The sequence below is a fragment of the Helianthus annuus genome, chromosome 12 (genome assembly GCF_002127325.2).
Source record: "Helianthus annuus cultivar XRQ/B chromosome 12, HanXRQr2.0-SUNRISE, whole genome shotgun sequence".
Classification (NCBI taxonomy): Eukaryota; Viridiplantae; Streptophyta; class Magnoliopsida; order Asterales; family Asteraceae; genus Helianthus; species Helianthus annuus.
The window spans coordinates 134,711,691-134,736,143 of NC_035444.2; positions in this window are offsets into that span (position 1 = coordinate 134,711,691).

A 24,453-nucleotide genomic window follows, 5' to 3' on the forward strand; every position below is an offset into this window, starting at 1 on the left:
TGTATCGATCATATCAGACAGAGATAGTCGTTTCACATCTAAATTCTGGCAAAGTTTCCAACAAGAGTTGGGAACCAAGCTTAATCTAAGCACTGCATATCATCCTCAGACGGATGGGCAGAGTGAACGGACTATTCAGACATTAGAAGATATGCTTCGGGCTTGTGTAATTGATTTTGGTGGAAGTTGGGACACTCATCTACCACTCATCGAATTCGCCTACAATAATAGCTATCACGCCAGCATCAAAGCTGCACCTTATGAAGCTTTATACGGAAGAAGGTGCCGCACTCCTATCTGTTGGACGGAAGTAGGGGAAAGTCAACTATCAGGACCAGAAATCATTGTGGAGACCACAGAAAAGATCCAGCAAATCAAAGAAAGGATGAAAAGTGCTCAAGATCGACAAAAGAGTTATGCAGATCAGAGGCGTAAACCCCTAGAGTTCCAACTAGGGGATAAAGTAATGCTTAAGGTATCACCTCTGAAAGGAGTGATTCGGTTTGGAAAGAAGGGAAAGTTGAAACCCCGATACATTGGGCCGTTTGAAGTAATAAGCAAAGTAGGACCAGTGGCTTATCGGCTAAAACTTCCTGAACAGCTGGCAGGAATACATAATACTTTTCATGTATCAAATTTAAGGAAGTGCCTAGTGGACGAAGCCCAACAAATACCCCTGAAAGACGTACGGGTTGACGACAAACTCAACTTCATTGAAGAACCACTACAAATCGAAGATAGGAAGGTTAAAAAGTTACGCAAGAAGGAAATACCGTTAGTCAAAGTCAAGTGGAACGCACGTCATGGACCCAACTTTACATGGGAACTAGAAAGCATAATGAAAGCTAAGTATCCTCATCTTTTTAAGTAATGACAAATTTCGAGGACGAAATTTTTGTAAGGAGGGAAGGATGTAATACCCCGAATCTTAATGTGCTGGTTATAAACGTGTGAAATATGTAATTTATATTTCATATATTGTTAAACGAGTAAGATGATTGCGTGAAAGGTGAAATATCTTGACAAACCTTGGCTAATATAGGAGACCGTTAATATTAATAATTAAATATATTAGTTTATTTACCTTACTCCGTTTTTAATGAAACTTAGGTTAAAACGTAGATAAAAATATGCTCGTTCTAATGACATATTCGTCGTTTTATAAAACGTCATATTTTAAAAGTTATACAAGAAAAACGAGTGAAGCAGCTGAATTAATATATATAAGCAAGCAGGCTAGCAGGTCAAGCAGGCAGGTAGGCACGTCACTTATCCCACATCGCCCCAGAAGTCATTTGAGGTGCCTGCTTGCTTCCTTTAAATAAGAGTCTTAGTAGTTGTTTAGATACACCAAAATTTTAACGGGAACGCTCTAGTATTGAGAATCCCGAGTATACGATACCCCGTTGGGTATTGTTAATAGTCGTTTTTGGAGCGCGGGTAGGAGGAGGAGTAGGGAAACTCTACATCCACGTGCCGTAGATAGTTTTGAGGTATACTCTCGTTTAAGTTTATGTTTAGTTATTTATTATTTATTTTTAGTAGTTAATATTAGTTTTATTATTAGTAATAATATATTAGTAGTAGTAGTGTTAGTATTATTTTTAGGTACTAGGGTTATTGTCAGGGGTGGGTATTGGGTAGCCTAGCCTTAGTTAGGCATGGACTGATCACCCATGCTTAAACAAGGTAGGGTTAACCAATATCCAACCATGATAATGACTAGTTAGGTGTACCATTACCTAACCTAGGATTATGTAATTGTGTCAGGACCTTGAGACATAACCCAGTATTACTAGCGGCTGTTAAGCAATTGCTAATCAGGTGAGTCATCATACTTGTCTTTTAAACTGTGATAGTATACTCGTCCATAACTGGTAATAATGAGAATGCTGCAGTATGCATGTGTCAGTAGGGGTATATGGGATCCTATTATGCTTAATGAGGTATGTCACTCTGGGAAGGGTAATAAGGTATTGTACCCACAGGCACTTCATGCTTATAAGGTCCAGCGACACACACTCATACCTATGTGACGGCCGTAGGGGGACACAGCTGGAGGACCAGTATGTCTCTTGTACGGTGGTTTGTGACAAGTCAAATGTGACCTATAAGGTTCAATGAGGCCCAACCTGACTATAATGTGGTCACATGCCCATATTGTGTATGCATATAATGTAAACTGTGGTCTGTCTTTATAAAAATTGTATACTATGAGCTCACCAGTATATATCTAACGTCGTTTTGAGTATACTTATCTCAGGTTAGTAATGAGGAAAGCTATAGGAACTACTTGACAGTTGGGGAGTTTTAGAAGATCAAGGAGTTCTTAGTTGCCAAAAGTTCGTAAATAAATAAAGTGTTGTACTCGGACTATTATAAGTTTTAATGAAAGTAGTTTGTTTCCGCTGTAAGTGTATCAATTGTGCATAATCACCCGGGTTACGGGGTGGGTGTTACAACCAACCCGAAGATAAGCCATGGCGAGACACCCTTCAGCCTAGGCTATGGCTCTGAAGCGGTGATCCCAGCCGAAATCGGTCTCCCTTCACCTAGAATGTTGGCCGTCAACGAAGTTGACAACGGCGACGAGCGCAGGCTTGACTTAGACCTCTTAGAAGAAAGGCGTGAAAACGCAACAATCAATGAGGCTAAGTACAAAACAAAGCTTGAAAAATACTACAACGCGCGCGTCCGCATTTGCACATTCAATCCGGGAGACTATGTCCTTCGCAATAACGAAGCTTCTAAAGCAGAGCACCTAGGAAAACTTACCCCTAAATGGGAAGGCCCCTATCTCATCCAAGAGGTTTTGGGCAAAGGCGCATACAAACTACAAACGTTAGAAGGAGATCTTATCCCAAGGACATGGAATGCACAGCAGCTTCGACGCTGCTACATGTAAGCTGTATTTTACGTTTTCTATGTAACCTACTGGCCCACAGGCCATTTGTCAATAAATAAACAAACAATTCAATGCAATATTGTTTATCTTTCCTATTACAAATGCATGTTCCACTTTGCGGAATCTACAAAAACAGATTGGCAAAATCTTCATTCGCGGTACCCATACAAAGTGGCAACCACACACAAATATTGTAATAGGTCAGCAAGGGCAAACGTCGATATGTATCCGGCCGGATGCGTACGCGCGTCGCTCGCGGTTTTTTCAAACCACAAAACAATTCCTAGGCCCTAATGGGATAAAAATGGGAATTGACTACTACTTGCACGACAATGGTGCACAGTACACTCATACTTCGCGCATTCATTACCCAATGGAACGGAAATAATGAAAGGTGTCGAACTCACCCGCACTTTAAAGCCAACAGAGTCACACTTTCATATACTTGCATGTCACCTAGACATGCAAATGGCAAATCATGACTTAATGTTATTTACATGCGCCTTAACCGTTGGCCTTAAATAATCTTACCTCACCCGCGCTCACACAAAGAAAAGAAGTAAATAACTTTATACTTAGAGCCAAACAAATTTTTATATTCAGAAATACTTATGCACCTTTCCGGTGCATAAGGGACAAGCTTTACATGGTTTCTCGAACATTTACATAAAAGAAAGCAAAAGAAGGCACGCAGGCCCAACCTATTCTGCATTTGCACCACTAGTGCCTTCATCCTCCTTCGGTGGTTCAAACACCATGCGCAAAACGATCCACGTAATCTTCCGCCTCCGAACATGTTTAAATACGATCAAGGGCGGGAATGGAAAGTTTGTTATACACATCCACCGTAGCGATATAAGCAGGTTCGGTGTCTACAGCGTGGAACCCGGATCTTTCATCGGTGAATCTCCTAGTAAAGAATAGGTTCACATCGCTAAGGCACTTGTTGTAACCAGCCTTGAACCCAGCCTGACGCGCACGCTCGTTCATCTCAGCAACCGTAGTCGCGTTCTCAGGCGCGTCAAGAATGGTCTCCACAATCTAAAAACATGAGATTAACAAGATTACTAAGGCGAACACAGGAACAAAAAGGTACAAGGTACTTACATGCCCAACACCGTGCTGGCGCATCCACGCATGATCCTCAGTAACCTAGGCTAGGGAGGTAGTCAACCCATCTCTCGCTTCTTCAGCTTGCCTTGCCCGTGCGTCAGCCTCAGTAGCACGAGATGTCACTTCCTCAAGGATACCTACACGGCTCTTCAGTTTCGCCTGTTTGCAAAAATCACAAACAAGTATAAGTAGACAATCTATTACACTTATCAGAACAGGAAACAACTCATGTGTATTCATAGTTCATACTTGGAGCTCCTCCACAACCTTGTTTAGCTTGATGCGGTCAACATTCGCATCCGTAAGCACTTTGGCAGCACGCGCCTCCGCCTCCTTCAGCGCGGTTGCACCGCGTGTCTCCGCCTCTTTAACAGGCGCTTCAGCTGCGGCCTTTTCCTTGACCAAAGCGGCGTTTGCGTCCTTGAGATTATTAAGTTCCTGACGAACACGGAAAAGCTTTTCATTCTCTCTAGCATAAGCTTCCTTCCAAAGCTTGTGCTCATCAGAAAGCTATTTGGCAAGGGTACGAACCTGTTCAAGGCCAGCAGATGCGGCCCACCTTTCAGTCTGCTTCAGCTTTTCAAAAGCAGATTTTTCCTTCTCCAACTACTCTGCACCCTCTTGAGCAGCCTTCATCATCGCCTCAGCTTGAGCCCGCAGCCGACTAAGCCCCTCGACCCTTCTCAAGGAGAAACCTGTGGAACTACCTAGGCCGTTAATCCTACCGGTTATTAGACGCCTTCCCAGTTGTCTAATTATTGTGTAAGTACCCTAATATTGACCTACTCTTTTCCAATCATAGATCTAGGGTAGTTTGAAGTAATCAACTTGACTTGATAGACTAATAAAACCGACAGGTAAACCAAGACATGACCTTTTCCAAGGACTATCTAAAGCAATTCGCCGGGTAAGACCTACCAACAGCCCCTCACTTTCCAGGTATTAGGACTAGTAGAACACTAAGACTTAGTAAATTATTACCAATTACTTCTAGAGGTTATTGCGCAATTCCACCCTAAAGAGTTAAGGTTTTCTAACGTGATATAGACACTCACCGAATTCCTAAACCCTAATATGACTCTATGTTGTGATATAGACCGTCACTAAGAATCATATGAAGCAAATAATAACAATAAACCAACTCAAAGCATGCATATACATCAAATCATTAAACCAAACTTTTTACTAAACACAATTAATCCATAAAAATCATGCAATTAACAAAACCGGTAAAAACTTCATATTAATCCATTCATCAAGTCTAGGTGGTTTATAAGTTTAGCCAAGCATACTAAAACGTGAAAACAATTCAAAGATGTCTGATGTGTGCAAAATGCAACATATAAATTTCATCAAATAAGGCATAAAACTAACCCTTTTTAAGTACTAATGTTGGAAAAGGTGTGTTTTTGTCTTCCTTTTGTATTTTCAGGATTAAATGAGCTCAAATTAACAAAAGGAGCAAAAAGGCAGCTAAAACTAACATAAATACAAGAAAAGGAACAAAAGTGGATTGCCCGACCCCTCGATAGCTTCCTCCCAAGCAAAATAGAGAAGGCAGAAGACTGAACACGCCCCGTGCTCAGCGAGCATGGGGCCGTGCCCAAGAAGCAGCAGAAAAGACAAACCTGTAGAAGCTTCTGTTGCTCACCACGGGGGCGTGCCCAAAGTACTGCAGGCGCATTAATTGTAATTGCGAATTACAATTAATGAGGAGAGATAGTGTCAGACCTGCACGGGGCCGTGCCCAGCGGACACAGGGCCGTGCCCAGGCCTCTGTTCAGCCTATAAATAGGAGTGCTTGGCTTCATTGCAACTCATCCCTTGGCACACCACCTCTCTCACACTTCATCCACCACCCACCACCATCACAACACCATCATCCACCACCATCATCCATTGTCCATCGTAGTGTGTGAGTCGTCTCGGGATCCAAGATTGATCGTAAGAGTTCTTGACAATCAAGGCCATGTTTGCCTAAGTCTCTTACATCACTTGGTGAAGACAAGTGCTTAGTATAATACTTTTTATTTTTAATATTTTGCACTTTTTATTTGGTTTTGTATTAATGACTTTAATAACTAGTTGCTTATGTTGAAGGTGACTTTTCCTTATCGTTTGTCCGTGGTGTCTTGGCATTATTTTACTGTCTATATAAAATAAAAGATTTTCACAATTCATATCTCCACGGTCTATATGGAGGTATGTTGGCTACCTGGTCGGGGGTTAAGGGAACGGTTTGGTTAGGGTCTTGCCCTTGTTCAGCGTTTAGAGGTCCTGCAAGGGACCTGGGTCAAATTTAGTAGGACCTCCTTCAATACCCAAAAGGTATTGGATGGCGGGGGTCCAAACTCTTTGATCCCCTCATAAGTTAACTACTATTAATACTATAACCTGGCTATTTAGGACTGTATCCCTGCTGACTCAGACTACTTAGTCGAGGGTAACGTCACCTCCAAAAGAGGGGCCTACCATAATTTGCATTATTAACTTAATTCATTATCTTTCAATAATCCAACCCTTTAGGATTGTATCCTTGCTGACTCAAACTACTGGGTTGAGGGTAACGTCGCCTTCAAAAGAGGGGCCTACTACAATAACTAAGATAATCTCTTAAACAAGTGCAAAAGTGCGAAAACAATCAAAAGTTATACTAATACACGAGTCGGATCCAAGTGATTCATCTTGTCTATATGTTTTTATTTTTATTTTATTTTTCAGCATTTAGTTAGTTTTATTTTCTTAGTTTAAAAATCTTTTTCTAACATTTTTATTTGGTTAGACGTTGTGGATAAAGAATATTGCACCTTTTTCATTAAAACTTCCTTGCTTATAGTCAAAAGTCGAGTGAAACTCCATCGTGATCTCCTTGTACTGTCGCGCATCTCCTTGTTCAGCCTATAAATAGGAGTGCTTGGCTTCATTGCAACTCATCCCTTGGCACACCACCTCTCTCACACTTCATCCACCACCCACCACCATCACAACACCATCATCCACCACCATCATCCATTGTCCATCGTAGTGTGTGAGTCGTCTCGGGATCCAAGATTGATCGTAAGAGTTCTTGACAATCAAGGCCATGTTTGCCTAAGTCTCTTACATCACTTGGTGAAGACAAGTGCTTAGTATAATACTTTTTATTTTTAATATTTTGCACTTTTTATTTGGTTTTGTATTAATGACTTTAATAACTAGTTGCTTATGTTGAAGGTGACTTTTCCTTATCGTTTGTCCGTGGTGTCTTGGCATTATTTTACTGTCTATATAAAATAAAAGATTTTCACAATTCATATCTCCACGGTCTATATGGAGGTATGTTGGCTACCTGGTCGGGGGTTAAGGGAACGGTTTGGTTAGGGTCTTGCCCTTGTTCAGCGTTTAGAGGTCCTGCAAGGGACCTGGGTCAAATTTAGTAGGACCTCCTTCAATACCCAAAAGGTATTGGATGGCGGGGGTCCAAACTCTTTGATCCCCTCATAAGTTAACTACTATTAATACTATAACCTGGCTATTTAGGACTGTATCCCTGCTGACTCAGACTACTTAGTCGAGGGTAACGTCACCTCCAAAAGAGGGGCCTACCATAATTTGCATTATTAACTTAATTCATTATCTTTCAATAATCCAACCCTTTAGGATTGTATCCTTGCTGACTCAAACTACTGGGTTGAGGGTAACGTCGCCTTCAAAAGAGGGGCCTACTACAATAACTAAGATAATCTCTTAAACAAGTGCAAAAGTGCGAAAACAATCAAAAGTTATACTAATACACGAGTCGGATCCAAGTGATTCATCTTGTCTATATGTTTTTATTTTTATTTTATTTTTCAGCATTTAGTTAGTTTTATTTTCTTAGTTTAAAAATCTTTTTCTAACATTTTTATTTGGTTAGACGTTGTGGATAAAGAATATTGCACCTTTTTCATTAAAACTTCCTTGCTTATAGTCAAAAGTCGAGTGAAACTCCATCGTGATCTCCTTGTACTGTCGCGCATCACAATCCAAAACTTTCCTGAATTTCGGTCCTAACAACTGTTCCACCCGGGCCCTTGCACCTAAACGATCCAACACCTCCCAATCAATCCTCCTATACGACAGCAGCTCTGCCGTAAACAAAGCACCTAACCTCCGCGACTCCTCCGAATTCGGCTCAAACTGTAAAAGAGGGCTATCCAAGATCCTTTGACGTGGACCATGCGGATGTCCCGGCCCCGTATACTCAATAACTCTGCTATAATCTGACTGTTGCACCACTCGTACTGGTTCCGGTTCAACCTGCTGAACCGGCTCGAGCTCCCTACTCACTAGGCCCCCTCTTGGGCGAGTAGTTGTGCCTCGTTTCCTGCTGGCCCGACTTGAAGTTCCTGCACCTGGCATTCTGCAAAACAATTCAAGTATGACAGGACAAAGAAAAGCAGAATATTAGTCACGAACTATTTTTGGTATTTTTGAATTTTTTTTTAATTTTTTAATTTTTTTTAATTTTTTAATTTTTTGATTTTTTATATTATACAAAAACAACGGCCGTATAGCATTACGTTCGCGGCCGTAGTTCAAAACAAAGTGATGTTAGAGCGACGTTTTGCAAATCTCTTTTTAAGCATAAACCGAACCTCGCCCGAATGGAGATTGAGTACGGGCGAGTGGTATCACAAATCAAGTGAGCAAAAGACGCAATAAGACACTAAGACGACTCAAACACAATTAAAACGACACCAAAGACCCTAAACTAACCATTGAACTAGACTCGATCTAACTTAGACGCAAAGTACACAAATTACAAACTATACCTTCTCCCGGCACTTTACTTGCCCTCAAGTAATCCAAGTGCCTACCCAACCGACATCGACATCCAAACTTGCTTAAAATCAGCCATGTATTAATTTAAAACAAACTTTAGCGTCGAAAAGTGCCGCCTAATTAAAGGAGGTTTTGATTCTTCGCAAAAATTTTTGTTCAATAACGCAAATTTGGCGCTTTAGACGTCAATATATTCCAAACCAATTGCTAAATTCAGCAAATCAAATTCCAACCCAACCCACAAATCATCAACATCCCGAAACCAAACCACAAACTAAACCAACATTGAGTGTAAACCGATGTAAAGTTGAAAAACTTGTATTTTGTATTAGCAAAACGGGTCAAAACAGTGACTAAATCTGATTTTTATGTCAAAAATTCACTCAACCGAATCCCCACACTCAATGTTAGCAAAACCTAAACCAAGATATGATGAACATTGCAATCAATCCCCAAACCGAACCATCCGCAACCAATTTTCTGATTAAACACCCAAAGCATATCCAAACCACAACCTTAATATACCAAACATGAACTAAACCCTAAACTAAACAAGAAGACTAACCCTAAAATTTATTACTAATCTAATTAGAAACTAGATTACAGACTCAGAATACATATTCTGCAGGAGACATACCTGGACTCGTGAGAAAAAAGATGAGAAAGAACACTAATCGGTTGAACCTTCAAGCCCCAAGTTAAATCCCGATTTTATGGTTAAAACTTATGGAACGATGGGTGAAATCGGGTAGCAGTGAAGAAGAAATAGGCCAACAGGCAAGAGAGTTGGGGATATAAAGGTGTTTTGGGTTTAGGTGGTAATGGAGGAATCAGCTGCGTTTGATGAAGTAAGGTGGAGGTGTATTAGGGATATTAAAGTCAAACGGCTGCAGTGGGGACAAATGGAAGTAATCGGTGGAACATGGTGGGTGTAAAGGGTATCAGTGGGTTATCGGCGGTAAGGGGGGAAGGAGATATGGGGTGGTCAGCGGTGTAGAGAGGGGTTTAGGGGTAAATAAAACGATTTTTGGGGATTTAAAGTGGGTCAGCTGCAGATATTCGGTCTGGCGGCCCGCTAGAATTAGGTGAGGGGGTAGCGGCCCTCCACCACGATAAAAATTTCCGAAAAAACTAGAGTTGGGTGTTTTTATGTTTGTAGGCTGCAGATGAGGCGTCTGGCGGCCCGCTAGAACATCTGCTGGAGGGTGGCGGGGCGCCACCGAGTGGAAGGTTTCCGAAAACATGACAAAACATGCTGGCGGGTGCCAAAGGGTTGTTTAGTGGGTGGCGGCCTGCTAAAAGGCATTTTTAACAGAAGGTTGCTAGGATTTTTGTTTAAATGCCTTAGAAAAATTTTGACTCTTTTTCCCAAACCATCCAAAAACCAACCGAAAATTTTTTCTAAGTATAAAACTTACCTGGAACCTTATTTCTCTCGCAAATTCCTGCAAATCCTCGGTGATGCATTCCTGCAAACGACTCAAGACACAAACAAAGGACTGAAAAACTAACAAAAACGACCGTTAGCTACTAAAATTACGAAAAATAAACGAAGATACAAATGGTACAAAATATACACTTGGGCTTTCACCCGAAACACTAGTTGGCGGCTTTTGGTGGGATTTCGAGAGGAGTTTCCTCCCTCTCGTCCTTGTTTATCGCTCCTCCAATGTAGTGTTTCAAACGTTGGCCGTTCACCGTCCAACTATGGCCATCCGTCTCATCCATGATCTCCACCGCTCCATGCGGAAACACGTAATGAACCATATAAGGTCCCGACCACTTTGATTTCAACTTACCCGCAAAAAGCTTCAACCGAGAGTTGTAAAGAAGCACTTTGTCGCCTTTGCTAAACTCCTTCACTTTTCTCAACCTTCTATCATGTAACAACTTCATTTTCTCTTTGATTCCCAACGATCAAGCATACGTCGTATCCCTAAGCTCCTCAAGCTCATGAATTTGAAAGAATCGCTTCCTAGCGGCATCGGTTATGTCTAAATTAACGGATTTCAATGCCCAAAGCACTCTATGCTCTAACTCTACGGGAAGGTGACAAGCTTTTCCATAGACGATCATGAAAGGTGTGGTTCCTAAAGGTGTCTTGTAGGCGGTTCTAAACGCCCACAATGCATCGTCTAGCTTGTCGGACCAATCCTTCCTATTCTTACCCACTGTTTTCTCTAAGATTCGTTTGATACCACGGTAGACAAACGATGAGTGACACCGTAGCGTGCAAGCAATTTCTCCATCAATGCGTTGCAAAAGTGAGTGCCACGGTCACTAATCAAGGCTTTTGGTGTACCGAATCGGGAGAAAAGCTTCTTAAGGAATTTCAAAACTACTCGGGCTTCGTTTGTGGGAAGAGCTTGAGCCTTAACCCATTTAGACACGTAGTCAATCGCCACGAGTATGTAACGGTTTCCTTTGGAGTTTGGGAAAGGTCCCATGAAATCGATGCTCCAAACGTCAAAAACCTCTACTACTTGTATCGGGTTTTGAGGCATCTCATCTTTGGCAGAAATATTGCTGGTTCGTTGACATGCATCACACATCTTCACAAACTCAACGGCATCTCTAAGTACGGTAGGCCAATAGAAACCACAATCGAATACCTTTTGGGCGGTGGTGTGTGCACCATGATGTCCTCCTGTGAGGCCCTCATGCACATGTTTTATGATGTTCCACCCCTCCTCTCTCGACACACAACGTCTAAGTATTCTATCTCCTCCTATCCTAAAAAGAAAAGGATCGTCCCAAACATACTTTCTCGCCTCACTAATGAATCGCTTCCTTTGTTGTGTAGACATCCCTCTCACAACATTGCCACTAGAGAGATAATTCGCTAAGTCATAAAACCATGGCAATCCTTCTTTCTCGGCCTCAACAAACTCTATAGACTCGTGAGGGAACGTGTCTCCAATCTCCTCCTCATGAATCTCTTCTCTCTTGGGATCCTCTGGACGCGATAAATGATCGGCCGCCACATTCTCGGCCCCTCTCTTGTCCCTAATCTCTATATCGAACTCGCTAAGCAAAAGAATCCACCGAATGAGTCGGGGTTTAGCATCTTTCTTTTGAAAAAGAAAGCGCAACGCGGAATGATCGGTGAATATTATCGTTTTGGATAACACGAGGTACGAGCGGAATTTATCAAAAGCGAAAACTACGGCTAAAAGCTCTTTCTCCTTGGTAGTGTAGTTTTCTTGAGCATCATTGAGCGTTTTGCTCGCGTAGTAGATTGGGTGGAAGTGCTTATCCTTTCTTTGTCCTAATACCGCTCCAACGGCATAGTCACTCGCATCGCATATTAGCTCAAACGGTAAGCTCCAGTCGGGCGAGATAAGAATAGGTGCACTAACCAACTGTTCCTTCAAGAAGTTGAAGGCCTTAAGACACTCATCGTCGAAAATGAATGGAACATCCTTTTCTAGCAAAGGGGTCATGGGGCGGGTGATTTTTGAAAAATCCCTAATAAAGAGTCTATAGAAGCCCGTATGCCCTAGAAAACTCCTAATCGACTTCACACTCGTGGGCGGAGGTAACCTACTAATGGTATCTGTTTTCACATGATCTACCTCAATACCCTCCCTAGAGATCTTATGCCCTAACACAATACCTTCCGTCACCATAAAGTGACACTTCTCCCAGTTTAGCATAAGCTTTGTCTCCACACACCGCTTCAACATCCTCTCTAGGTTCTTCAAACACGCATCAAAAGAGTCACCATAAACTGAAAAATCGTCCATGAAAACCTCCATGGAACTCTCTATCATATCCTGAAATATGGCGACCATGCACCGCTGAAAAGTAGCTGGAGCGTTACATAACCCAAATGGCATGCGTCGGTACGCATAGGTGCCATAGGTGCATGTGAAGGTGGTCTTATCCTGATACTCCGGTGCGATGGGGATCTGGAAGTACCCGGAAAAGCCGTCGAGAAAACAATAGAATTGATGACCGGTGAGACGCTCCAACATTTGATCTATGAAAGGCAATGGGAAGTGGTCTTTACGGGTGGCATCATTCAACTTTCGGTAGTCGATGCACACGCGCCACCCCGTGACCGTACGTGAAGGGATAAGCTCGTTCTTTTCGTTCATGACAACGATCATCCCCCCCTTCTTGGGGACAACCTGAGTGGGACTAACCCAAGGTGAATCGGAAATGGGATAGATCATCCCGGCATCCAGGAGTTTAAGAACCTCCTTCTTCACAACGTCTTGCATGTTGGGGTTAAGCCTTCTTTGGGGTTGCACCACCGGTTTATAATCATCCTCCATGAGTATCCGGTGTGTGCAATAAGAAGGGCTTATGCCCTTGATGTGGGACAACCTCCATGCAATGGCCTCTTTGTTGGCCTTCAACACATCCAACAACCTCAATTTCTCACTTCCCTCTAGCGCGGATGAAATAATAACGGGTAGCTCGGAACCCTCCCCTAAGAAAGCATACTCTAGATGAGATGGAAGTACCTTAAGCTCTAAGGGTGGGGTTTGGGTGGTGTCATCACTAACCGCTAACACATCGGGGATTAAAGGAATCCCCCCCCCTCTTCAACTTCAACTACACTCTTCACCTCCTCTTCTACCTTCTCTCCTACCACTAGGTCCGCACCACTAATATATTCTAAGCAATGATGGACACACGAGATGAACGAATTCAAGAAGTAGACGGAATGGCAAGGACCACTATAGTCATCCGAACCACTCGGGTGGTTTATGGAACGATCTATCTCAAAAGTAACTCTCTCCTCACCGACCCTAAGGGTGATCTTACCATCGTAAACATCTATGAGAGCTTTAGCGGTACACAAGAATGGACGACCTAGTATAATGGGGACTCTCTCATCCGCTTCCATATCAAGAATTACGAAATCGGCGGGAAACACGAATTTGTCTACCTTAACTAGCAAGTTCTCAACTATGCCCCTAGGGTATTTAACGAACCGATCGGCTAAGGATAATGTCATTCGGGTAGGTGCAAGCTCTCCTAGGTCTAGCACCTAAGTCGGCCAAAGCTCTAGTGTTGGTATTACTACCGAATAGACAAGGAATGGTAAAAATACCGGGATCGGTAAGCTTTTCGGGAAGCTTATTTAGCACAACGGTGGAACACCCTCCATTCAACGGAACGTTCGATAACTCCCCCAACTTCTCTTTGTTCCTAAGAAGATCTTTCAAGAATTTCGCGTATTTAGGCATCGATTGAAGTGCCTCGATTGTAACATCTGTGCTTGTAATCATTGTGAACAGTTCAATTATCAATAAAACAATGTTATTTGATCCCAATGTTTGTTTGGTTGTGTTTTACATTTTTCATGTTTTGACTTTTGTTCAATTTCAAACTCTACATCACTTTCTGGAGAATTATACGCAAACTGGTGCGTAACCGTACTCAGTTTAATGCGACAAATACTCCGGAACATCAACATATACTCAACATACCCTAAATAACCTTTACATAACTTAGAAATAAGTTTTGAAGGCCTCGGTATGGCAAAAACAAGTTAATTCGCTTACAGGGACTAAACATGACAAACTGCGAAAGTATGACGATTCGTACTAAAACAGACATTTCGGAACATGTCCATAAGTTAAACATACCATAAATATCCTTTACATAGCTTAGAAATAGGCTTTGATGGGTTCGGTATGCTAAAATAAACTTTTGGATCATTCAGGGACTAAAAGTGTCAAAAAGTGCATAAGTTTGCACTTTCGCGCATAACTTACGTTCTGAATACATCCGGACATCCAAAAATTTATGTAAGCATTATAATATTTATGTTTAAAGGTTTGCCTTGTCAAAAATCCATTCGTCGCGCAATTTGGATCATTTTTCGCGCTTATGCGCATTCCGTCGTAATTAACCGAACATCGCGATCGTACGACCAAACGAACCAACATCCAGCATATTTTTGAGCATGTTTCTGTCCTCAATGGTTAGGGATCATTTTAGGGCCTTAAATATGGCTTAACGGGCCTTAAACATGTCGGAAATGGCCCTAAAACTCAACAGGGACCTAAACTGTCAATTCTGAAACTTGGTTTCTGATCAGGACTCCCAGGCGGGGCGCGTAAGCCCTGACCAAATCCTTACGCGGGCCGCGTCAGCCCTGCAGATGCAGAAACTCGTTTTTTTTTTATGTTTTTGGCCTTTCAATCACTCCAAAGGGCAATGCCCCTTCACAATCTCTGGAGTTAGGGTCATAATGTGATACCACAACATCTTGACAAGTGTACGCATGAGATCATGGCACGAAATTCAAGAAACGATCCTAACGGTTTTGCTTTTCCTATAAATACCCCCCCCCCCCATTTGGTGTAAAACTCACAAAACTGATCAAAGAGCTCTAAGTTGATGCCATTGCTTCATACCTGAGCTCCTGGATCAAGTTTAGCTTTCGTGGACCCTTCGTAAGTGTTCTTTCGTTCTTTTAATCGCTTTCTAGTGCTAAAGTCAAACTTTGTTTGACTTTCTACGTTGACCAGCTTATGGTCAACACGAAGTTCGTTGGAACTTTATAACGTGAGCGTGATCACGATGGTTATAGTCCGTAGTGACTATACCTACTGATTACCACGTTATCTAGGCTCAGTGACGAGTCGTAGTTTCGGCCAAAATGCGCATTCTTGCGTATTTTGTAACCAAACTACTCGTGGGTATCAAAACCGTTTGTTTTGATACCAAACCTGTTTTCTAAACTTAGTTAAGCATGTTCTAACATGCTTAGCTCGTCACTTTTAGTATAGTGCTTAGATAGGGTCGTAAGGTAAGCGATCTAAACAATCGCTTATACTTTCGAACCCGACCCATTTGGTCAATCATTAAGATCCGACCAAACACTTTAGGTGACCATAGTTGTATAGGGAATAACCTTCCGAGGTTATACCTTATGGTCACGACGTTAGGCGTTCCAAACGCGTTTTACGCGAACGACGCGTTAAGGTAGTATAAGCTACCTAAGCGGGTCGTAATGGGTCGTAAGCACTTAGGTTAGGCTTCATTTTAGTATGTAGGCTTTGTTAAACCATATTACACGAGTCTCCATACTCGTTTGGTTTACGAACCCGCATACTATCCGATCCTCCGATTTAGGTCCGGTATATTAACATAGTTACCTATATTAGGTGCCGTTGATATCCGTGATCTCTAGTGTTATTTGGTTGTTATACAAGAACTTCAAAGCAATCTCAGGTGAGTACATAGAACCCCATCTTTTAAATGCTTTCAAGGTGTCTATGTGAGTACATAGACCCCTCTTTTACTGTTTTCCAAACTGTTTTGGGGTGGAACACATGTGCCTACTTGTTACTTTATGTTTTCAATGTTTTCATACCATATGCTTATTATGTTCGTTAGTACATATATAGTACATGATTTCATTGAGTTTATGCTATGTATGCCCATTGTGTGCATACTTAGTACAATCGATTTACAATACATTTTCATGCTATGTATGCCCATTGTGTGCATGCTTAGTACATTGCTTTACACTACATTTTATGCTATGTATGCCCATTGTGTGCGTACTTAGTACATTATTTTACATTACATTTTATGCTATGTATGCCCATTGTGTGCATACTTAGTACACTTATTCATCACATGCTCACATTTTGGTATGACATTTGGTTTGTTCAAATGATACAATGTACATTCATTAACATTAGCTACGCCACTCGTTAGTAGGTAATGGTACCATAGGACTTGACAACTCCCATTCCTGAAATCTCGGGTTTGTTTGGATTGGAAGGAATGACCGAATTCGATAAACAATAACACATATAGACCTTTAATTTGTTTAAAGGTCTATCACTACAGTCACAAAGGCTTGAATGTATGAATTTCCACAATACCACATAAATATTCGTATCAGTATAGCATGCAATTGTTCCACAAAACATAACTTTGACTTTATGTTTAATTCAATACCCTGTTTTTGTGCATTTTACCTATGGTCCAATGGATATATTTTCACATGCCATACATGATATTTTGGATACACATTACAATGATTTACATTAAACATAAACATTTTGACATTGTTGTACACATTTGGTGATTTACATTAGACATGGACACTTTTGACATGGTTTATACAATAACACTTGACAATTGATTTATACATGAACAATTTACATTGGTGGTTGGTTTGGGTAAATGGTTTGAGTAACTGGCGTATGTAATATGATACAAACATGGTGGATACGCCGCTGGTACTTCCTATATATAAATGTTTGTATAATATTATCTATCGTAACATTATTTAAATCATTTCAGTTTAGACATATTACGTTTTACACAAATAACATATTCTTCACAAGACAATGTTTTTACAAACAACTTATCTTATACAAACTCATTTTACTAGGTTATTCGTTTAACCTTACATTTTATTTATACATATCATCTGATCTTATCGTTTTTCACAAGGTTTATAAAACAAAACAATTTACAAGGTTCATGACTGACTGTTATTAAACGTTTTCTTTAAACTCAAGTCATGAATCCCATTTTCACAAAAGCTATGTATCTCACAGGCATTTTTATGCTGACGTACCTACTTTCACATGTGTTTTCAGGAGCTGTTGCTTAGGATGATGATTGTGATACTAGGGCGGACTTATGCCTTAGAGACATAAAACGAAGATAGACTTAGTTTGAAAATGTTCTGAACACTTTATTTCCTGTTTTGAAACAATGTAACACTCGTGTTTGATAAATAAAATATAACTTTGTATGCCATAGTTGTGAAACAATTAATTCTTTCCCAACACTCCCCGACGTTTCCGCCGCGGTTGCATGTTATACGCGGTCGGGGTGTGACATCGATAAACGGAAGATTAATCTTTAATTGCTTGAAGATGTCTAGAAATTGCCAGTATTCCCTTAAGTATTTTTGGTTCTTAAGACGTGAGGGAAATGGAATATACGAATGGTTTACTAAAGGTGAAGGTCTAACGTCTATAGGGGTTTTCTCAACTTTCTTCTCAACTTGAGACTCACCGGGCTGTGCGGTACTTGCTGGGCTTAGCCTCTTTTGCACTTTGCCGGGAGCCTCCATCTCGATCACTTCATCAATAATATCTCCATCCTCATCGACTACTCTCTCCTCTACGCTCGGGTTCCCTACGGTTTTGCCACTACGGGTGGTAATGGCTTTAGCATGGGCATTAGGGTTCGGTTGGGTGTTACCCGCAAACTGAGCGGGTAATCTCTCTTCTAGCTTTCTAGACATATCACCTACGACCCTTTGGAAGTCTTGGAAAGAGGCTTGATGGTTCTTTAGCATAAGGTCATGCTCAGAAAGTGTCTTTTGAGTGGTTTGGTCCCTAACAACTAGTTGTCTCATCATAGCCTCCATTCTTTCTATGCTACCCCCTAAATCAAAACTTGGACCTTGACCGGTTTGAACCTGATTATTTGACCCCCCTTCTTTGACCTGCCCATTAAACCCTTTGTTGAACTGCCCATTTGAACCCCCACCAAAAAGTGAACCTTGACCCCTATTGGTATTTTGAGCTATTTGAAAACCAAGAGGTCCATTTGATCGAAAATTGTTATTATTATTAAAGTTGTTATTATTATTTCGCCAACCCGACCCAAAATTATTAGTATTACCAAACCCGCTAGGTTGACCTCTACCAAAACCTCCTACAAAATCAACTTGCTCCTCTCCAACTAACAATGGGCACGCACTCGTGTCGTGTCTCCCTCGGCAATACTCACATTTGTCTACTTTAGCCTTAATTTCCTTAAGTTCCCTAGACATGTTATCCAAAACAGCGGCTAAACTAGGATCCATGGTGACATGGTTCACCCCTCGGGCGGGTGCACTAGTAGTGGTATTCGAAGTACCACTTTGATACCGCTGATTGGCTCGTGACTGAGATTGAGACTGAGAAAATGCCTCAAAACGCTCTAAACATTCAGCAACTGTAAGAATACCAATCATATGCCCCCCCCCCCCCCCCCCCCGCATTAGTATCGAAACGATCACGAGTCTCTTGGGTGAGACCGTTGTAGAATTTCTAACATAAAGCCCAATCGGAAAGACCATGCTGGGAGCAACGAGCACAAAGGTTTTGGAAACGCTCCCAAGCAAGGTAGTAAGGCTCGTCGGGCTCCATGCGGAAGGAGTGGATTTGGTCTCTAAGACGTGAGGCTTTAGCGGGCGGGAAATATTTGTTCAAAAAGGCTTGACGAAGCCCCGCCCAAGTGGTAAAGGTACCGGTTGGTTGAGAGTCCAACCAAGTAGCCGCACGGCCGGCTAATGAAAAAGGGAAAAGCTGTAGGTAGGTGGCATCGTTAGGGGCACCGTGAAGGCTAAAAGTAGCTAGCATACGAGAGAAACGGTTAATGTGGGCCGGGGCGTCCTCATCGTCTCAGCCATGGAATTGGATGGTATTGGTGATGGCTTGCATGGCATAAGATGGAATCTGCCATGAGTTTTCGTTTACTATGGGTGGAACGGTGATGGGTGAAGCAAGGCCGGTGAAATTTTGGGTGGCTTGCTGATGGCGGTTTGCCTAGGGTTGGCCATTGGTTCTAAGTTTTCTGGATTATTAGAGGCACTAGAAGTAGGACTATCGGGTGGAGAAACCTTAGGTGAGGTTTTAGGTGAATGGTTTGGCGAAGGTGGTGGTGTAGGAGGTGGGGTGGGTAACGGGGTGGAATCGAAATTGGGAAAACGAGAAGAGGATGAAGAAGTAACCTGAGGGCCTTGGCCCAATTGAGATGATGACTCCTTAACTGGTGGTGGCGGTCCGTGCGAGCGCAGATGTGGCATCCACTACAAGCAAAAACCTGAACACAAGAAGAGCAAACAAAAACTAGTTACTAAGACTCAAGATGAATAATAAAAGACACAAAGCAAAATAAACACGTAGCACGTATTTGTCAATTAAGTCTATCAAAGCTAATGAACGCGATTGCCAAGGGTCCCCGGCAACGGCGCCAAAAACTTGATGTGTGCTAAACAGACTATAAAAATTAACTAAATTAGACTCTCTAAGCTAGACACTAAAAAGCTTTAATTCTAGACTCGACCTAAACCACACAATCGGAAAGTGTACCGATCAATGTAGTATAACCTAGGAAGTCCAGATATCGAACCACAGGACTCTATGTATCACGTAACTAGACTCTAATAGACACTGACAGACACGACTTAACTTGTTTTAATTGTTTTTTTTTTTGGGGGGGGGGGTTACAGAAAATCTAGGAAATCTATATTAAACTACTAAATTAACTAGAACTAGACTAAACACGAATTAAGACTGAGGACTTTCCTTATATGAGAACGAGACCACCTAGACAAGAATCCTGGATCATTTTTAAGATATTACCGATAAAGTAAAATGCATGAATTATGGAACCGGGATCTTTAAGTACTAAACCTATTAAGAACCAACTAAGTCCCTCGACCCTTCTCAAGGAGAAACCTGTGGAACTACCTAGGCCGTTAATCCTACCGGTTATTAGACGCCTTCCCAGTTGTCTAATTATTGTGTAAGTACCCTAATATTAACCTACTCTTTTCCAATCATAGATCTAGGGTAGTTTGAAGTAATCAACTTGACTTGATAGACTAATAAAACCGACAGGTAAACCAAGACATGACCTTTTCCAAGGACTATCTAAAGCAATTTGCCGGGTAAGACCTACCAATAGCCCCTCACTTTCCAGGTATTAGGACTAGCAGAACACTAAGACTTAGTAAATTATTACCAATTACTTCTAGGGGTTATTGCGCAATTCCACCCTAAAGAGTTAAGGTTTTCTAACGTGATATAGACACTCACCGAATTCCTAAACCCTAATATGACTCTATGTTGTGATATAGACCGTCACTAAGAATCATATGAAGCAAATAATAACAATAAACCAACTCAAAGCATGCATATACATCAAATCATTAAACCAAACTTTTTACTAAACACAATTAATCCATAAAAATCATGCAATTAACAAAACCGGTAAAAACTTCATATTAATCCATTCATCAAGTCTAGGTGGTTTAAAAGTTTAGCCAAGCATACTAAAACGTGAAAACAATTCAAAGATGTCTAAGCACGAATTCATCATAACAAGTTTCGTAAGAAAAGTCAAGAACAAAGAACTAGAAAACCCGATTAGATCTTCAAGTCTTCTTCCCCGAACTCGTACCGATGATTCCTAGGCTTCAAAATCTCCGAAAGTGCTCCAAGAATGCTCAATAATTCGCCCAAGAAGTCCCTAATTCGACACTAGGGTCTTTTTTCAAGTTTTTGATGATATATATGACTTTCCATAACAAAAATCGCCAGCTACAGCATTCTGGCGGGGCGCCACAGGATCAGGGAATGGGTGGCGGGGTGCCACCTTGTTTCTTTGCACGCATACCTCCTTCAGTCTCTCGCCGGGTGCCAGAAACTTCTCACGGGGTGCCAGAAACTTCTCACGAGGTGCCAGAGAGTATTTTTTTTCAGCTTGTTAACTTATTTTGAGCTCCCGATCTTTCCAAAGCATTCCCGAACTTGGTGTTTCAATCTTTTAACTCATTTTACTCGGTTTCCCGCAAATTTAAGCATCAAGACCTGCGAAACACGATTTTATCAGTAGTATACATATTCTAACGAAAAACAAAACTAAATATAACGAAAACTATACAAACTGTACATGAATAAATGATGTATTTTGCAATACATCAATCATTCATCACATCATCCCCCTGCAAAATATTCCAAGGGGGACGGTGGAAATCAAAACTCCGCTCTTCCGCATAGGAGCGATAATAATAATCCAATTCAGTCTCCCCTGGCTGAATCAAAGGTTGATCCTCAACTCCCTTGCCCGCGGCAGCAGACCTAGAAGCTTTTTCAAAAATAGGGGACTTTGGTTTCTCACCCTCCTTACCACCATCATCACGCAAATCGATCAAGTTGTTGGAAGAGTCCAACGTATCAAAGATAGTCTCACCCGCGGTTTTCTTCGATGACTGCTCCGCATGCACAACCTGAGGAGTACCCTCACTACTCACCACTTCAATAGAAGGGTTCCCCCACCCTTCTTCTGGGCTTCCACACCTTTCGGTGAAGAAGGCGGTGTGGTAAACACCGGGACCGGTTCCTCCAAGGGTTCTACAAAAGCAAAAGACATATGTTAGATACACTGCGGCAATAAAACTCCCAAAGTATACTACCAACTTACTAGTTGAGATCGCAGGCTTTTGCTTCGGGACCACAGTTGCCCGAGTCTTCCGAAACTTCGGCATTTTTTTCCCACCAGCAGCAGAGGCATCTCCCTTCCATTTTTTGTCATCAACGGGTTTAGTGCCCGCGATTGAGCCACCCGCACCTGAAGAAGCACCTGGAACACCCAAGCCCTCAAGGGTATCAGACACTACTACGTAATCTTCATATTTGCGTAAACGAGTACGAATGATACCTGTTGCTTCTAGCACCAAGGGGGAACATGTAACGCCCTGCGTCCCTACACTTTTAACTATTGGCAAGTTTAGTCCCTATAACTATTTGAGGCTTAACTATGTTAGACTATTTGTGAAACTTTGAAACTTGAATCTTGATACTTGATTCTTGACTCTTGATACTTGATACTCGATACTTGATACTGGATACTAGATACTTGATGCTAGACTCTTGATACTTATGGAACAAGAAACTTTGTGTCACACCCCCAAAATACCCCAAGCGGAAACCCCCACGAGGCTTGTGACATACCGAGATCTAGCCACCAATCACATTGAACTCATAACTATATTTAAATAGAAGTTTCATTCATTAACATAAAGTGTTACAAAACATTAAATGTAATTCATTGCATACAGCGGAAGCATAAATCATTTGTTAAGTTTTTCATAAACCACATGTACGAAAACCATTAGACTTGTCTTGCGATTCCATATATCTCGACCCATGACCACTCCAGCCTCCCAGACAGCAAGTTCCAATGATATAACCCTATAGACCTGCAAGCATGCAGACAAGTGTGTCAGACGACGCTGGTGAGTTCAAAGTTTGTTAACCCGTTTTAGTTACCAGATATAAGTGTAAAACATTTCAGAGATTTGATGTTGTTATTAACTCGATTACCGTAGATGGCTCCAGATTGTTTGCCCAAACCCCAATGCTCTATCATACATTGGTTAAGTGGTTAAGGTAATTAGTTCACGACCGTCGTCCCCGGTACGGTGTGAGGGTGCCAAACCTAATGGCGTATCAACTAATAACCCCGTTGCCTCCCCGGCTGTTGGTGCAGTTGTCTGTCGACTACATCTTAGTTCGAGTCTTAGGACAGGGTTGTTCGTATTGTATATGTGTTTAGAGTTTTAGGGCCACTTATAGGGTAAATGTGTCGGACCGCTTTTGTGACATTTAAGTGGACCGCCCATATGTCAACTGGTAGGTTCGCTCATATGGACATGTCCATATGAGTGGTTCCTGACTCCTATATATAGGTGTCATATGGGTGGTTCCAGAAGATAGAGAAGTGTGTGTTTTTCAAGGTGTAAAGGCGAAGCCCTGTCCGTTTGTCTCCTCGAGCTTGTAATCAGTCAGTGAATCAATAAAGGAGACGTTAAAGTGTGAAATCAAGCTTTACGAAGACTAATTCAATGAATTCCGCCTCTGAACTAGTCTAAGTGCTCTTCTGATCGACTCATCGGGTCAGCAAACGATCCTACATGTGGTATCAGAGCTCAGGAGGAAGAGTTCTTGCTGTTTAGCTCGATTTTCGCTCGAAATTCTCACTTCTACACCTTCTTTTTCTGATTCGGAAAGATTTCACGGTCGGAATTTGATCAAAATCTCAGGGATTGTGCGAAATAGTACCGTGACAAACCCTGGAAAGTTTCAGATCAAAATTCAAAGTTTTTAGGGGTCAAAATGATGTTTGAAAGTGGACCGTGTTTTTGAACATTGTTGGAACCGCTCGAAAATTTGGTCTGGAACCGCTCGAAATTTTGGTCTGGAACCGCTCGAACGGACATTGCTTGAACCGCTTTTTCGATCAATTGACTTGAACCGCTCATCCGGACGAATTGAGAACCGCTCATTCGGTCGGATTACTCTTGAACCGCTCATCCGGACGAATTGAGAACCGCTCATTCGGTCGGATTACTCTTGAACCGCTCATCCGGACGAATTGAGAACCGCTCATTCGGTCGAATTACTCTTGAATCGCTCCAAAATCAACTGTTGGAACCGCTCGTTTGAACAGGAGTTGAACCGCTCTTTCGGACACTGCTGGACCGCTTATTCGTACAAATCAGGAACAAGGTCTTGGATCGTTAATCCGAACGGATAATCTTTGACTCGCTCGAACGAATAGTAGCTGGACCGCTGATTTGGTTTAGTGATTTGAATTGCTTATCTGAACAAGATTTTGGACCGCTTATTTGAAACTCACTCGGACCGCTTATCTGATCAACAGTTGTTTCGCTTATTAGTCAACTAATACGTGTTGGATATTTTGAAAAATGACGATGATATTTGACGAAAAGGAGAATGAGTTTGTTGGAAAGATAAATGATTTTGGGAGATATCGTACGAGGATTTTCAATCAAGATGATAAACATGTTTGGACTCTTCGACTTGAAAATTTTTCTTGTCAACAGAATGAGAGTTTGA